This window comes from Stegostoma tigrinum, unplaced genomic scaffold, assembly GCF_030684315.1.
Source record: "Stegostoma tigrinum isolate sSteTig4 unplaced genomic scaffold, sSteTig4.hap1 scaffold_53, whole genome shotgun sequence".
Classification (NCBI taxonomy): domain Eukaryota; kingdom Metazoa; phylum Chordata; class Chondrichthyes; order Orectolobiformes; family Stegostomatidae; genus Stegostoma; species Stegostoma tigrinum.
In genome coordinates, this window is record NW_026728461.1 from 3,019,437 (window position 1) to 3,034,915 (window position 15,479).

The 15,479-nt window shown below is 44.4% G+C and overlaps 1 non-coding gene across 1 annotated transcript; it reads right to left on the reverse strand.

Moving 5' to 3' along the window:
* Positions 1–9,639: 9,639 nt before the first annotated feature.
* trnas-cga (transfer RNA serine (anticodon CGA)) lies at positions 9,640–9,721 on the reverse strand. The gene has a single exon. It is a non-coding gene; the product is annotated as a tRNA-Ser (tRNA).
* Positions 9,722–15,479: the final 5,758 nt, after the last annotated feature.

Genomic DNA, 15,479 nt, shown 5'->3' on the forward strand with positions numbered 1-15,479 from the left:
AACGTTAACTCCGTCTTTTTACCTTCACAGATGCTGCCAGACCTGCTGAGCTTTTCCAGCAACTTTGTTTTTGTTCCTGATTTAAAACATCCCAGTTCCTTTTTTTTAATAAGTCGCGATTGAAAAGGCTTCCTGCAGCTCAAAGCTAAAGGTACTCTTGATACCGCTCTGGCAGCGAATAGAGAAATGGCGGTGAAATAAGGCTAATAAATACAGGTGTAAAAGTCCTCGGGTGAGATGTAAAGGGAGTAATCATGAACATGAAGAACATCACGTGGTGAAGTGAGGTGAGTGTTGTACATATGAACTGTGATTGGGCAGAGAGGGAGGTTAATCAAAAAAGAACAAGCATAAAGGAGATTCGCAAGAAAGGTCTGTGCATTGGAAAGCAACGAGAATCAGAAGATAAAAGCCCAAGACGGAGGATACAGTTTGAAGACCAAGGCTGCAAAAACTCCAATAAGTTGTTTCACTGTTAGTTATTGACTTAGGCAGTACACCCCACATTCAACTGGAAACAGCTGTCTGAGTTTCTCACTGTAGTTTACTTCTTAACAGATAAACTCCACAATTTGTCTCAATAATGCTGATAGTTGGTTCACAAATTAGTTCTGCTGCCAAATCCATTCCTTTTTGAAAAGGGGTATAGATCCCATTTAAATAGACAATGCTAAATGTCAATCCAGGCTGGCAGCCAAACTCCATTGCCTCACCACTGACTCCATCCCTGCCCCTGGTAACTGGCAGGTAACACATTGCTTACAGTCATGGTGCAATATTTCACCCCAAGATGAGCTTCCAACCACATTACTCACCCCCACACTCATTATCACGAAGTCCACATACAATTTCAACCTCAACAGCATCTCAGTTCATCTGCTGCTGAAACTCTCATCCATTCCTTTGTCACCTCTCGACTTAACTCCCCAAACACACTCCTGGCCGGCTTCTTAATTCTACTTTCCTGAAATCTTGAAATGACCCAAAAATCTACTGCCCGTGTGTTTACTATCACCTATTTCAACATCTTCAAGTTTTGTCATCCTGTGCTCATTAATATACACATTTTCTGGGTGGCAAAGCACCAAGGTCTTGAAATCATATCCTGATTTTGAAATTTTGTCATCAAACCTCCTTCTGCAGCTACAAACCCCTCTGAGATATATCTGAAGAAGGGTCACTGGACACAAAACATAAATGCTGCTTTCTCTCCATAAGCACTGCCAGATATGCTGAGTTTTCCATCAATTTATGTTTGTGTTACTACTTGCCAGCATCTACAGTTCTTTTGGTTTTTCCTTCAAGACATTTGTTCTCCCTGACTTCCAACTTCCTGTGGATTTCTGGCTTTAACTCTCCCACCTTTTTCATGGCCTCAGTTTCCAAGGCCATAAGCTCTTGAATTTACTCTCTAAACATACCTGGGTTTCAAAGTCCCTTTGTTTGTTCAGGATATTCCTTGAAACCTACATCTTTGGCCTGTTTTGGGTCACTTGTCCTAATATGATCATCAGTTCCTGGTAGCAGATATTGTTTTGTGACAACCCTGTGTAATATGTCAGATCATTGGATTGAGTCAAAAATCTGAAAACATTTACATTGTTCTTTTGGAAAACATCACTAATCCTTAATGATCATTTGGTAACTCCTTACCTAATATCATTGCAAGTGTGACTTCACCACACAGCCTGCAATGGTTCAGAAAGGTCAAACATCATATTCTCCAGAGGTAACTGAGGATTGGCAATAGTTACTGATACCTGTGGAGAGTGATCCAAAGTTCATGTATCAGGGTATGGTGAAGGAATGACATGGTTCAGAACTTCCTCGGTAATATAAGCTCAGAAACAGTACAGAAGAGGACTGCATTACGAATAATTTCTGAGTATGAATCGAACTGTGGGAAGACAAAGCTTCTAAACCCATAGGGTTCGATCAAAGAAATGTGGTGGAACGCTCATCTGGACGTAATCTGATAGAGTAACAGAAGCATTAAACAGACAGTTACTCACACATTATTAGAGACAGAAGGAAGGCAGAAGTGAAACAGAGCAATGTACTGAAATGGATTCAGATCCATACTAAAAGAGACACACCAGCCCGAGAGCTACAGACCATCTCACAGGTAACAGGCACAGCAATAAAACTCAACATTGTTGACGAATGGTCAAAAATACTCCACCACGTCACTGTTGACAATTTGAGATTCTCCTGTTGCACCTGCAGCTGGAAAGATATCAGAAATATTGGAGTTAGAGAAAAATCTCTCAGTTGAGGAAATCCCTACGGAACAGGTGGCGTCACTGTGCTACTGTTGCTGCATGATGACATCACACACGGGAACACAGAGCATCTGGGTTTGTGCAAACCAGAGATCACCCACATATTGGGAAGGACGGAGGGTCGCTTAGATGGAGCAGACCTATTCCTTTGCCAGGAAGGTTAAACATTGAAAGATTTAGGATGTCAGGGATTAATGGAAGCTGAAGGGAGATTTGGCAGAGCTGTACTGTTGACTGTTGGTTGAGGCAATGTGGGCAAAACAAGCGGTTCACATTAACTGAAAAGAAATGGATCATGGGATACAAATGTCAGATTTATATCAACATGAAGGTTATAATGGAAAAATTACATGCAGTGAGTGGGAATGACAGGGAACTGAATACTTACAATCAAAAGGCCAATACTGTCCAGTTTCTGATTAATCGATTGATCATGCCAAATTTTGATTTGATGTTTGTTTAAAGTTTCCTGTCTGTGTTTTTTTTATATATTATGTAAAAGAAGTTTAGTAAGGACAGTGTCAGTCTCCGTTGGAAATCAGACACACAAATCATTCCCTTTGTTTGATTTAATATTTTATATGTATGTCCTCATATGAGCCTCAGTGAAAGAAACTTCAAAAATCAATCACTATCAGTGCAGAAATAAAAGTAGAATAACCGTAACTAAACATTAACACTATTTCTTTCTCCCTAGAGGTTTTCAGTCCTACTGGGTGCTCCAACACCTCTCTTTTATTTCAGGAATTCACAACATCCCTCCTCCTGGCAGAGGATGACCAGGTATACTCGAACAGAGATTATCATACATTGTGCAGGAGGGGAGGATCCTCAGAGGAGATAGATTCATTCATTAACCAGAAAGTTTCAGCACTGAGGGAGTTGTGAAACGATGGACCAACTGGAATGGGAGGGAGATTTGACTGGATTTATAGGTTCATAATTGGTTTAGGTAAGGGAAATAAAAGCAATAAGTTCACAGGAGTCAAGGGGAAATGGGCCATGAAATGCAATTTTAAGATCTTGGATAAAATCGAGAAGGAGGATCTGATGAAGAAGCTATCTGAAAGGGCTTCTATAGCCTGGCTGCAGTAATTGTTTGTAGATAGTTTTACTGAGCGGTCAAAGTCACTGCATTTAAGCTCTAGTCTCTATCGAGTCATGGGTATGAATCTTACCGGTAACCAAAATCATGAGTGATCTACCTCAGGCAGAAACATCGAAGGATCCGGGTAACTTCAAGTTTACAATGTTTACATTTCTTCTGGGTAACTGTGGCTGCTTGGGCCTTTGATACTCTCGGTGCTGCAAGTGGGAAAATGGGCAACAGACTCTGAAAATAACAAGAGCTCTGGCTTCACAACGGCCCTTCAGAACTCCGCTAACACCCTGCTTTAGCGGATTTTGCATAGCTTGTTGATGCCAGTTTTTATGGCTCAACCGGTCAGCATTAGGTGGTAAACTGAAAAGTCGGGTGTTTGAGACCATCCAGGCACACAACTTCAGTTATATTGGATCAAGCAATTTGAGTGACCACCGACCTGCATTTAACCCATGAAAAAGTTACAACAAGATTGGATTCAAAACACATCCATCAATGATTCTGTCTTCCCCAGCTCCACACAGAGTGAGACTGGGACAAGCAGCAGGGTTTGACCTGGCTCTCCAATCCCCATTGCCAGATTTTATGGGCAGAGAGATCAAGGACAGAGAGGTCAAAAGATAGTACAAATGGATTGAGTGCAGTCTCCAATAAACAATCTCTGCAGGTGATCTAAAGTGTTAAACGGTGTGAGTAAAGTGTCAACAGCTGAATAAATGGTGAAGGGATGAACTTTAATCCGATTAAATGAGACAGAGAGATAATTACAAAAACAAACTTAAAATAAGGCCGTGCTTGGCACAAACCAAATGGCTGGAATTACGTCAGATATAAAAGGAACTGCAGTTGCTGGAGAATCCGAGACAACAAGATGTGGACCTGTATGAGTACAGCAGGCCAAGGAGCATCTTAGGAGCAGGAAAGCTGACGTTTCGAGCCTCGACCCTTCATCAGAAATTTCTGATGAAGGGTCTAGGCCTGAAACGTCAGCTTTCCTGCTCCTAAGATGCTGCTTGGCCTGTTGTGTTCTTCCAGCTCCACACCTTGTTATGGCTGGAATTATGTGTTAGATATAAAAATCGCCTGCTGATAGTCTAAAAAACGTAATAAATAATCCAAAACAGTACTAACTAATTAAGGTAGAGAGGTCATAACAATTTATCAAGGTGACGGTGTCGAAATAGGACAATAAGAAAGATTTTACAGAAACAGAACAGTACAGTAGGAACACGTAGCACAACATGAACTTAAGATCATGGTTGAGGCCATCTTCATGGACATGGAATTTGGCTATCAGTTTCTGCTCGGTGATTCTGCTTTGTCGTGTATCTCAAAGGTCACGTTGCATGCTTACCCGAAGTTCGGAATCTTAACGTACTTTACTGCTGAAGTGTTCCCCAACTGGGAGGGAACATTCTTGTCTGGCCATTGTTGCACAGAGTCCATTCACCTATTGTCTTAGCGCCTGCACGGTCTCACTAAAATACCATGCCCGGGGCATTCTTGCCTGCAGTGTATGAGATCGATAATGTTGGCCGAGCCACATAAGTATTTCCCTTACATGGTGGGTGGTGGCCCCATATCTGATGGAAATATCCATGTCAATGATCTGACACATTTCAGAGGTGCCAGTGACAGGGCTGTGTGGTGTTGTGGTCGATGTTGTCCTGAAGGTTGGGTAGCTTGCTGCGAACGACAGCCTGATTAAGGTTTGGCACTTGTTTGAAGGTGAGAAGTGGAGGTGTATGGATGATCTTGGCAAGGTGCTGGTCATCATCATTGACATGTTGAAGGCTCCGGAGAACACGGTGCCATCACTCCGCTCTGGGGAAGTACTTTATGATGAAGGGCACTCTATAGGTTGCATCCTGTGTCTGTCTTCTGAGGACGCCGTTGCGGTTTTTCGCCGTGGCACGTCGGAAATGGTGAGCCTCTGTCTAAAAATAAGTCTCTGTCAGTTATCAAAAAGTGTTCGATGGTGTGAGTAAAATGTTAACAGCTGAATAGCAAGGGAAGGTATGATTGATAATCCGAGCAGAGGAGGAAGGGAGATAATTACAAGAAAATAAAAAAAAAATTAAGATGGTGCTGGAGAAAAACCAAATGGCTTTGTCTCTCCTGCAGAACATTAAAACCCATTTTCAGCACTTATTCCGGGATTTTAAATGAATATTTTTTAAAGTTATTGCCCTCATCTTTGAGCAGTCCACCTGACTGCTAACTACTCTGTCAGGCGCTGAATAAATCTGGGAAATTGCTTCAATAAACCCAGTCGTTTCTGTTACAGATCGTAAGGAATTCTCATTTGGCTGACGAGACACAGTCAACACTTTGTCTGTTCTGCGTGCAGGGTGTCAGCGAAGATCTGAAGAGACTTTATACAACTGTAGGTTTCACTGTTTTAAGAAACTGTTGCCAATTTTGCTGCTCACATCGGTCAGTGCATTGGAAGCATGCCGACCCGGCAACTGAACGAATTGTGGGGAGTTAGTTACATTACAACTACATTTAAACTCTCTCCCAACTGAGAAAGGCCTCAAATATTCATCACAGTTTCAAGGAAACTACAAATGACATATGGAGTAATGAATTGAATTATTGGTAATGTTTAATCCGTGTGTTAGGATTACAGAACAAAAGAAAATTGCTGATGGTTCAAATCTGAAAGACGAAAAGTGAATGTGAGAGACACCCAGCAGGGCAGAGTCTAATCTATCGGCACAGAATCTCTCCGCCCTCAGAGACTGGGGCTAGAATCTTTAGAGCAGAATAGACTGAGGAATGGTCACCTCACCTGAAAAGTTAACACAGGCTTTTTCTTCACAGATGCTGCCAGACCTGCTGAGCTTTTTCAGCAACTTCTGATTTTGTTATACACTGAGGGCTGGGGGAGAGGGGAGGGTGGGAGGACATGATTGTGATTAATACATTTATGAGGGAAATAGACAGAGTAAACAAGAATGAAACTTTCTGCTTGGTGGTGGAATCAGTGTCAGGTTGAGGGTGGCAAGGATTAATGATTAGAGGCAGGCAGTTGAGATGAGATGTGAGGACTTTTTTTCACTCAGATAGTGGGAATCTGAAACTCACTGCCTGGAAATATGGGAGAGGTGAAAACCATCATAGCATTCCAATCTCGTTAGATGTGTAAAATAAACACTGAAAGAACTGCAAATGTCAAAGTTCTGCAGGTCTGGCAGCATCTATGAAGAGAAATCAGTGTTAACTTTTCATGTCAAGTTTCCCTTCCTTAGATCAATTCTCTCCGCAGATGGTGAGAGACGTGCACAGCTTTGTCGGCAATTTCCATTTACGTGTAATGCCATTTCGGACACGTCTCTGGGCAAAGTGCTGGTAATGACACTTGTATAGTTATTTGACTAGCACTGATTCGATGGGCCAAAGCATCTTTTTCTCTGCAGTGTACTCTGAAACTGGGTGAATGGTTCAGGTTGGTGAGCAAGGGCACGGGGAGAGGTGGGGAGGGGAAGTGAACAAAGGAATGAGCAGGTGAAGGTTGGGAGAATTTCACTGACAAAAGTTTTCATGTTGTGAAATCAAGGGGAGTGGTGATGGAGAAGTAGAGACGAAAGAAATGTCTGATATAACAAGGTGCGGAGCTGGGTGAACACAGCACGCCAGGCGACATCAGAGGAGCAGGAAAATTGACGTTTCAGGTCTGAACACTTCTTAAGAAATGGGGGAGGGAGACGGGTCTCTGAAAGAGAGTGGGCAGTGATAGAAGGTAGGTAGTGGAATGGACCGGGTGGGAGAGAAGATGGACAGGTTAAGGAGGCAGGTATGAAGCTCGTCGAGGTGAGTGTCAGAAGGAAGTGGGGATGTGGGTTGGTCAGTGAGGAGGGAGGAGCGAATAGGTGGGAGAGAGCATGGACAGACCAAGGAAGCAGGGTTGAGGGGGTGCTGTTCTTGGGGTGTGGTCAGGGCTGGGGAGATTTTGAAGCTTGTGAAGTCCACATTGAGACCACTGGGCTACAGTGTTCCCAAGCAGAATATGAAGTCTTGTTCCTTCAACCTTCGGGTGGCATCGTTGTGACACTGGAGGAGGCCCGGGATGGTCATGTCGCCAAGGGAGTGGGAGGGGGCGTTGAAGTGGATCGCGACTGGGAGGTTTTTTTGCCATGAACACAGTGTAGGTGCTCCACAAAGTGGTTGCTGAGTTTCTGCTTGGTCTCCCTGATGCAGAGGAGGCCACATCGGGAACAGCGGACACAATATACCACATTAGCAGATGTGCAGGTGAACATCTGTTTAGCGTGGAAGGTTTTCTTGTGGCCTGGGATGGATGTGAGGAGGGAGGTGTATGGTAAAGTGTAGCACCTCCTGCGGTTGCAGGGGCGGGTATCGGGTGAGGTGGGGCTAGTGGTAGTGTGGAGTGGCCGAGGAAGTCGTGGAGACAGTGGTCCCTCTGGAAGGCACATGACGATGGGGAGGGAAATATATCCTTGGTAGTGAGGTCAGATTGCGGATGGAGGAGAATGATGCGTTGAATTCAGAGGCTAATGGGCTGATACGTGAGGACAAAGGGAATTATGTCTTTGCTTTTATTGTGGGCAAGCGGTGTGAGGCCTGAGGTGTGGGAAACACTAGAGACGCCATTCAACCACCGTTTGGGGGGGATGTGGTAATTGCGGGCCTTGAAAAACAAGGACATCTGAGATGTCCGGGAGGAGAAAATCTCATCTTGGGAGCGGTAGAGGAATTGGGAATAGGGGATCACATTCTTGCAGGAAAATGGGTGAGAGGAGGTGTAGTCTCGGCAGCTGTGGGAGTCGGTGGGCTTGAAATAGATATTAGTTTCCAGGTGGCTCCCAGAGATGGAGACAGAGTGGTCCAGGAAGGAGAGAAAGGTATCAGAGATGGTCCAGGTGAACTTAAGTTTGGGTGTGGAAGGTGTCAGTAAAGTGGATGAACTGCTCGAGCTCCTCGTGGGAGCACGAGGCGGCGCTGATACAGGCATCGAAGTAACAGAGGAAGAGGTGAGGGATGAGGCCGGTGCAGCTGTGGGATAGGGACTGTTCCACATTTCCTACAAAGAGGCAGGTATAGCTTGTGTCACTATGGCCACTCCTTTCATCCATAGGAAGTGGGAGGAGTTGAAGGAGAAGCTGTTAAGATTAAGGATGAGTTTGGTTACATGGATATAGGAGTCACTAAAGGAGGATTGGTCTGGCCTGCGGGATAGGAAGAAGCAGAGGACGTTTAGACCATCTGCATGGAGAATGCAAATACACAGGGATTGGACGTCTATGGCAAAGATGAGGTGTAGAAGGCCAAGGAATCGGACGTTTTGGAGGATGTGGAGGGCGTGGGTGGTGTCCCGGACGTAGGTGGGGAGCACCTGGACTGGGGGGAGGAAATAGAGTTGAGATAAGTGGAGATAAGTTTGATGGGGCAGGAGCAGGGACGATGGGTCAACCAGGGCAGTAAGGTTTGTGGATCTTGGGAAGGAGATAGAAACGGGCGGTGTGGGGTTGGAGAACGATGAGGTTGGAGGCTGTTGGTGGGAGGTCACCTGAGGTGATGATGTTTTGGATGGTCTGCGAGATAATGATTTGGTGGTCAGAGTGGGGTTATGATCAAGGGGACGGTAGGGGGAGGTGGTAGAGAGCTGACACATGGCTTATATTTAAGTTATTCTTATAGGAGAAATATACATAGAATACTTGCACACAGAGCAACAAATGTCCCCGAGAATATCAGAGTCAATGTGTGAGCCTCTGCAAGAAGGGCAAGGTGCCTGACTGTCTTTGTTCAGTTGGACAGATTCACGCTTCATTCTCCCCTCCCTTCTAAAGGTTCATAATGCTGAGACTAGGTTTTTTTTTCATTCCCAGCAACTGCAGTGATTCGGTCGGTGGGGTTGGTCAATTGACACATGCCATGAGCAGCTTGTCGACTATTTTACCTTCCCATCCTGTTTGTTGTTCTCAGTGAGACCGTGAAAGGATTTTCATTGCTGCAAATCAAGAATTCAACGCTCATTTCGCTTTCAACGCCACGAGAAAGTTTGGTTTGGAGCTCCAGCACATGGCTCACAGCCTCACCGCCTCACTATGGTTGCCCCTGCAAATGTATATCCTAAAACATGTCAGCTTTTGTGAAGGTTTGTGCTTGTTCTATCATGACAGGTAGTGAGTTGCCTTTTCCCTTCTTTGCAATCTCAGTGAAAGGTTCTGCTGTCCTTGCTTTGACTCCTGACATAAACAGCCTTTGAATTTGTTCTCCGTTTTCACCCGTAGTCAGGAGGATTTGAACCTGCGCAGGAATAACCCAATGGATTTCGAGTCCATCACCTTAACCACTCGGCCATGACTACTGCACGACAAGCTATGCTATTTATCTTTTCAGGTGGCTTTCCGAGGCCAGTCGCGCTGTGGATGAATTATTTCTGGGTTTGCTTGAATCCAATCACTTCACAGATTTTCAAAGTGTTAAATGTGGTACATGGTGATGCAGGTTGTTTCATCCCAATGCATAAAATAAATATTCATTTACCGGCAAACATATAAATTGCAGGGAAACATAAAAGCTCAGCAGATCTGGGAACATCTGTGGGCAGAGAATTTGAATCAAAGGTTCAGAATTTCTTCAGAACTCTGTTTTCTCCTTTCAGTCATGCAGTTTCTGTTTTTGTTTCAGATCCCAAACATTTCGCAGGTCTTTATCGCAGCTGTTAAAGCAACATCGAAATACCTTTGTGGTCACTCACCGGACAAGATTTCCATTTGGGAAACATTTTCCTGACTACATTAAAACCCATAGCCGTACAGCCAATAGGCAACTGGTAGAGGTAGAACAGCACTTGTTCCCTCCGCAGTGGCTTCATAGCGACAATTTCACATTTCACCCTCAAACGCAACAGCCAATTGCACCACAGAAAATGGCGAGCTCTTGCAGCAGCACTTAAACTGAGCTTGTGGTGAATTCAAACTTCCTCGCTTGGCATGATAATTATCTTGTATCGACTGTACTTTTCCAAAATAAAACCTGGGACATGTATTGAGGAGACGTGAGAACAGTCCGATCCTACCCTCTCCAGGCCCATCCATATCAGTGGGAACCCGCTCCCCTACAACTGGCCCGTCTCCCTTCGACCCTTTCAGTGCCTTGTCTATTTCTGAGTTTTCTCATTGTCCTGGAGCCGAGATGAGATTTGAATTCCTGATGTGCAGGAACGAGAATTCATTCAATGTCTCAGATCAGTTCATGTCTCGAGAACATCCAAGTCAATGTCCCGGGCTCAAAGAAGTGGCAGGTGTCTGGACTGTTTGAGATCAGTCGGAAAGTTCACTCTTCATTCTCCTGTGTTTCCAGTTCCCAAAACGTTTCTAAAGGTTCGCAAAGCAGGAGGCTGGGTTTTCTGTTTTACCTCCTTAATAATTTTTTTTCCCCACCGACTGTCAATGTTTTCCCAAAATCTCTTGCAGCATGTCCAGAGGTGAGGAAGTCCCATTTGGTGGACAGAATCCTGGGGCTGGGAATGTTCTCTTTGGAGCAAAACCAGAGATTTCCTGGGGCTGTATCTAATGATGGGGTTGGGTAGGAGTGAGGATGCGCAGGTTGATCGTCAGGAGAAACAGTGCCAATGACAAAGGTCAGTTGCCAGAGGACTGGGATTGAAGATCTTTCATGAAAAACAGCAGTTATTCCGGATAATAACACAGCATAATGCAGAAACTCAACAGGTCCAGCTGTATCAGTGGAAAGAGAAACAGAGCTCAGGTTTCGAGTACAGTTAGATTCTTGTTCAGAAGTTGTCTTTCCTGAATGCCAGCAAACTACCAGACCTGAGAAAACGGGTTTTCTTTACAGGATTCAAACCTGTGTGGGGAAACTCCCAATAGATTTTGAAACCATCGCCTTAACCACTCGGCTATGAGCTACCTTCTAATATTCCTCACGAAACAGTTCGAACAGGAAAGGTGAGTATTCGATTTGTGATGTCTGTGCCACCACCCTAATATTTACTGCCACCCTGTACTTGATCAGAATGGAGTAGGCTGTTGTGGGATTGAATTGATCTAAACACAGAGAGGAGAGAGAGTCAGTGGAAAAGATCAGCTTCCATGAGGGGAGAGATTAATTATCAGCGCAATGGATTGAGAAAGAATTATGTCCTTGAATTTTTATTGCACCTTTCACCACCACCTAAATCACAGCCAATGAAGGACATTTGGATCACATTGCTCTTTGGCAAATCTAATGTGCAAATTAGGGCTGTTGGTTTAATTAGGGGTCTAAAAACAAAATTTTTTAAACACTGACAGCTGGAACCTGAGACACCAGTGAGTTCACGCCGAACTTTGGAGGCTTCCGGTGCTCTGATTTAACCCCGGGTGCGTGATCTCACGGAAACGAGTGGCCCATTTAAATCAGAGATAAAGTGGATGTTCTCACACCTAGGGAAAAGCAAATCTGTGGAATTCTTGACAACAGAGGCTGCCAAGGCGAGGCATATTCAAGGCTGAGATGGACATTTAGTCATTTCGGGTTCACTAATATATTTTTAGGGAAGGAAACTGCCATGCTGGTATGGTCGACATGTGACTCCAGACCCACAGCAATGTGGTTGACTCTTTACTGCCCTCTCTGGCAATTAGTAATGGGTGATAAATATTGGCATCACCAAACATCTCCCTCATCCTGTCTACGGATAAAGGATCTGCAGTCCCTGCTATCTCCTGTTAACAGCATCCTGCTTTGTACTTTTCTGTAATACATTTACTGCACAACATCAGATTATCACAGGCCCGCTTCAGGGCGATAATATGAATCATTTCGAAACTTGGAGAGAGAAAGTTCGCTGGTGAAGGTGTTTCCGGTGTAGGAACAGGTGTGGGAGTGCGTACAAGTCATGTCGCATGGATTAGTGTCAGTAAACTGGTTGGCATACAGGGTTTGCATCGCTCAGGCGTGGGTGCAATTCCCAGTCGGGAAATGAAGATTTATATCTCTTCCTGTTAACTGTAGGAATGAAAATGAGTCCCTGGTTATGCACAGAGCACATACCCTGAATCTACCAGAGTCAGTCCAGTGAGAGTTTGCCTTCATGTTGAAGGATAATGGCAACAGATGCATGGGAATATGACCATCACAAACTCCCTTCATGTATCTCACCGTTCTCAGTTTGAAATATGCCGCTGTTCCTTCAGTGTCACTGCTTCTAAATCCTGGAACTCCCTTCCTCATGGCATCAAAGCTATACCTACGTGCCAAGGAGTTCGAGTGTTCAAGAAAGTAACTCGTCACCTCCATTGGTGGAGTAATTAGGGATGGGCAATAAATCCAACCCAATGGAATGAAATCCTATCCCAGGCATCAGGGCTTAAGCTGCAGCTTCTGACTGAACAGTTACAAACGGTCAGGAACACGTTCAGAAGCAAAGGGTGGGAGTAAAACAAAAGTGAAAGACAATGATGGCTGGGAAGGGCAGCAGGGGCATGAGGCAGGAAGTGAGTGTGGTGCAAGGCTCAATGTTGGTTCCAATGGGTCAGGCTTGACAGCTGCTCAATTAACCAAAATTAACCTATTCCTCTGGTTAGGTTCCCTCAGCGTGTGTTACCATTGTTAATGGTCCCTGAGAGGATGAATCCATGCTCTTTATCCAGTCAGCTTAAACAGGAGAATATGTCAGCTTTGAACCAAAGCAGGAGGAGATTGTCTCTTTCCGTGTATTTTCACAGGAGAATATTCAGCTGTGAACGGTCCGTGTTGAAGAGTGGGGTTAGACTGAAATTCTCACTGAGTAACACTGATACAGGATAGTTCCCCAAGTTACTGTAATTGCATGGTTAAGGAAATGCTATAATGGTTGGGTAAAAAAAAACTGTGTAGTGAACAGGCGATTTTGAATTAAAATCCCAGCGGTGCCTGAGCTTTACACTGAAGATTCCTTGTTTCAACTTCTCTGAAACGCCATATTGTTGATGTAAACAACAAAGTTATTTTCCCGTTTTATTCATTCATTGCATGACGGTGTCACTGGTTCTGCCAACATGCATTGTCCGTTGCTAATTACCCACCATTATTGCGGTGGGCCTGGAGTCAGATGTATGTGCAATCAGGCGAGGATAAAAGATCCCTAAAAGACATTTGTGAACCGGATGGGTATTGGTCCCCTGATGATGGATTCAAGGTCATCACTGCATTGTAAATTCCAGATATATTTGGAACTCAAAGTGTAGCTTCTTGCAGGGTTGCAGGTATTTGAACATCAGTCTCCAGAACATTCGCTGGCTTTCTGGGTAAACAGTCAAGTGAAAATACCGCACGTCCATTGCTTCCCGTGTTGGAGGAGAGAACTGAGCATGGTTCCTATGTTTGAGTGCAGACAGTTATCATTCGGTGCTGGCACCCCGTCGCCTATGTTCTCCCCATCAGGGAATGGTTTCCTGCTCATAATTAATTCATCCTGAGGTTTGGGAGGAATAACAAGGTGAGGCAGAATTAACTGCAGCCTTAGTGCGGAATATTGTGGTAGTGAGACAGACACCAGGAACTGATCACACTCATTCTCTGCTGTCACCATTCATTCATTTTACACCAACAGTAAAAACATCACTGTCATCGTATAATTGTGGCATTTTGTTTCTTTATGGTGGATTAGGAATTCTATTTCAATGTTGAAACACTCATCATGTTTTGAGCGAAGAAATTCCTCCTTGCCTCAGTCCTAAGTGACAGAAACACTATTTGAAGAATGTGAGCCCAGTTCCAGGCTTTACACTCGGAGTAGGAGTGGTGCTTGTGCTGGCGGAAGCCTCTCAGCAGCTCCACTCTCAAACACTCCCCAATTTTCAATCTTTACAAAGAGCAGCAATGGGAAATAAGGGAAATAGACGGACAGAGTTGGAAAATAGAGAAGAGAGTGAGGTGAGTACCCAGAGACAAAGAGAGACAGATATTGAGGGAGACTCGAAAAGGACCAATTCTCCATTCGACACCGCTGCTAACTAACTGAAAGGAAAAGGCAAATAAAACCTTTTAAGCAGAGCCTTTTACCACCTGTGGGTGAAGGAAGCAGCATTACAGCCGATAAAAGCCTGTTAAAGTTGTAAAGTTGACGACTGGAAAGTCAAGCAATATTTTGATAAGTATTCCGATTCGATAGATAAAATTGATAATTTCCCTGGCATTATAATATAGAAGGGCATAACTGACCTGGTTCTGACGAATGGTCAGCGGATCTGAAATGTTCACTCTATATCTCTCCACAGATGCTGCCAGGCCTGCTGGGCTTCTCTGTCAATTCCCATTTTTGTTTCAGATTTCCGGCATCCGCCATTCTTTGTTTCATGTCAGCTTGAATATCATTTGGGACACAGTTAGTTACCTCACAGCCCCTTTCCTTTTCCTCACAGGGGAGGCGATACAATCCATGCAATCAATTGTTGGAAGAACCCATCCAGTCACAAATGCCCTTTCAGGACAGAAACTGCCCACCCTTATCTGGTCTGGCCTACATGTGACTCCAGACCCACAGCAATGTGGTTGATTGAATAAAAGCTGCCGAGCCAACAATGCCAGTTAATGAATAAAATTACAATTAGTCAACAAAGCTGTTGTCATGAAAAGCTAGGATGGAAGTACTTCCAGTCGATAGTTCAAACCAGGGCCAGGGTTCCAAAAACGCCAAATCTGAATCACGAGGCAACCAGGGAGTGTGACGGAGCTGCTTGTATCGTTCATCAACAATATTATTTTTGCCTGTCCATTTTGTTCCTTTTGGCGACAGATCAGTTTGTCCCTGCCTTCGAGTTTTTATGGTGAGGAAGAAGACCATCCGGCCCATTGTGTCAGTGCATGTCATCAGATAGCTACCTATTCTACTCTCAGTTTTCAGCATTTGGTCCACCATGTTGGGCGTTCTGATGTGTCAAGGGCTATATCAATGAGAATAACCAAGTAATCTACGAATTGGACTGAGTTTTTGTGACAGTAAAGCTGTGTTACAGCCCACTTATGGAACTCATCCTCGCTTTTGGCCTCAGAGCGCAACACACAGACACATCCCCGAGGGTGATGGGGTCTCAGGATTACACCTGCTCCAGGTGCTTCACGTTCACTCTCTGTTC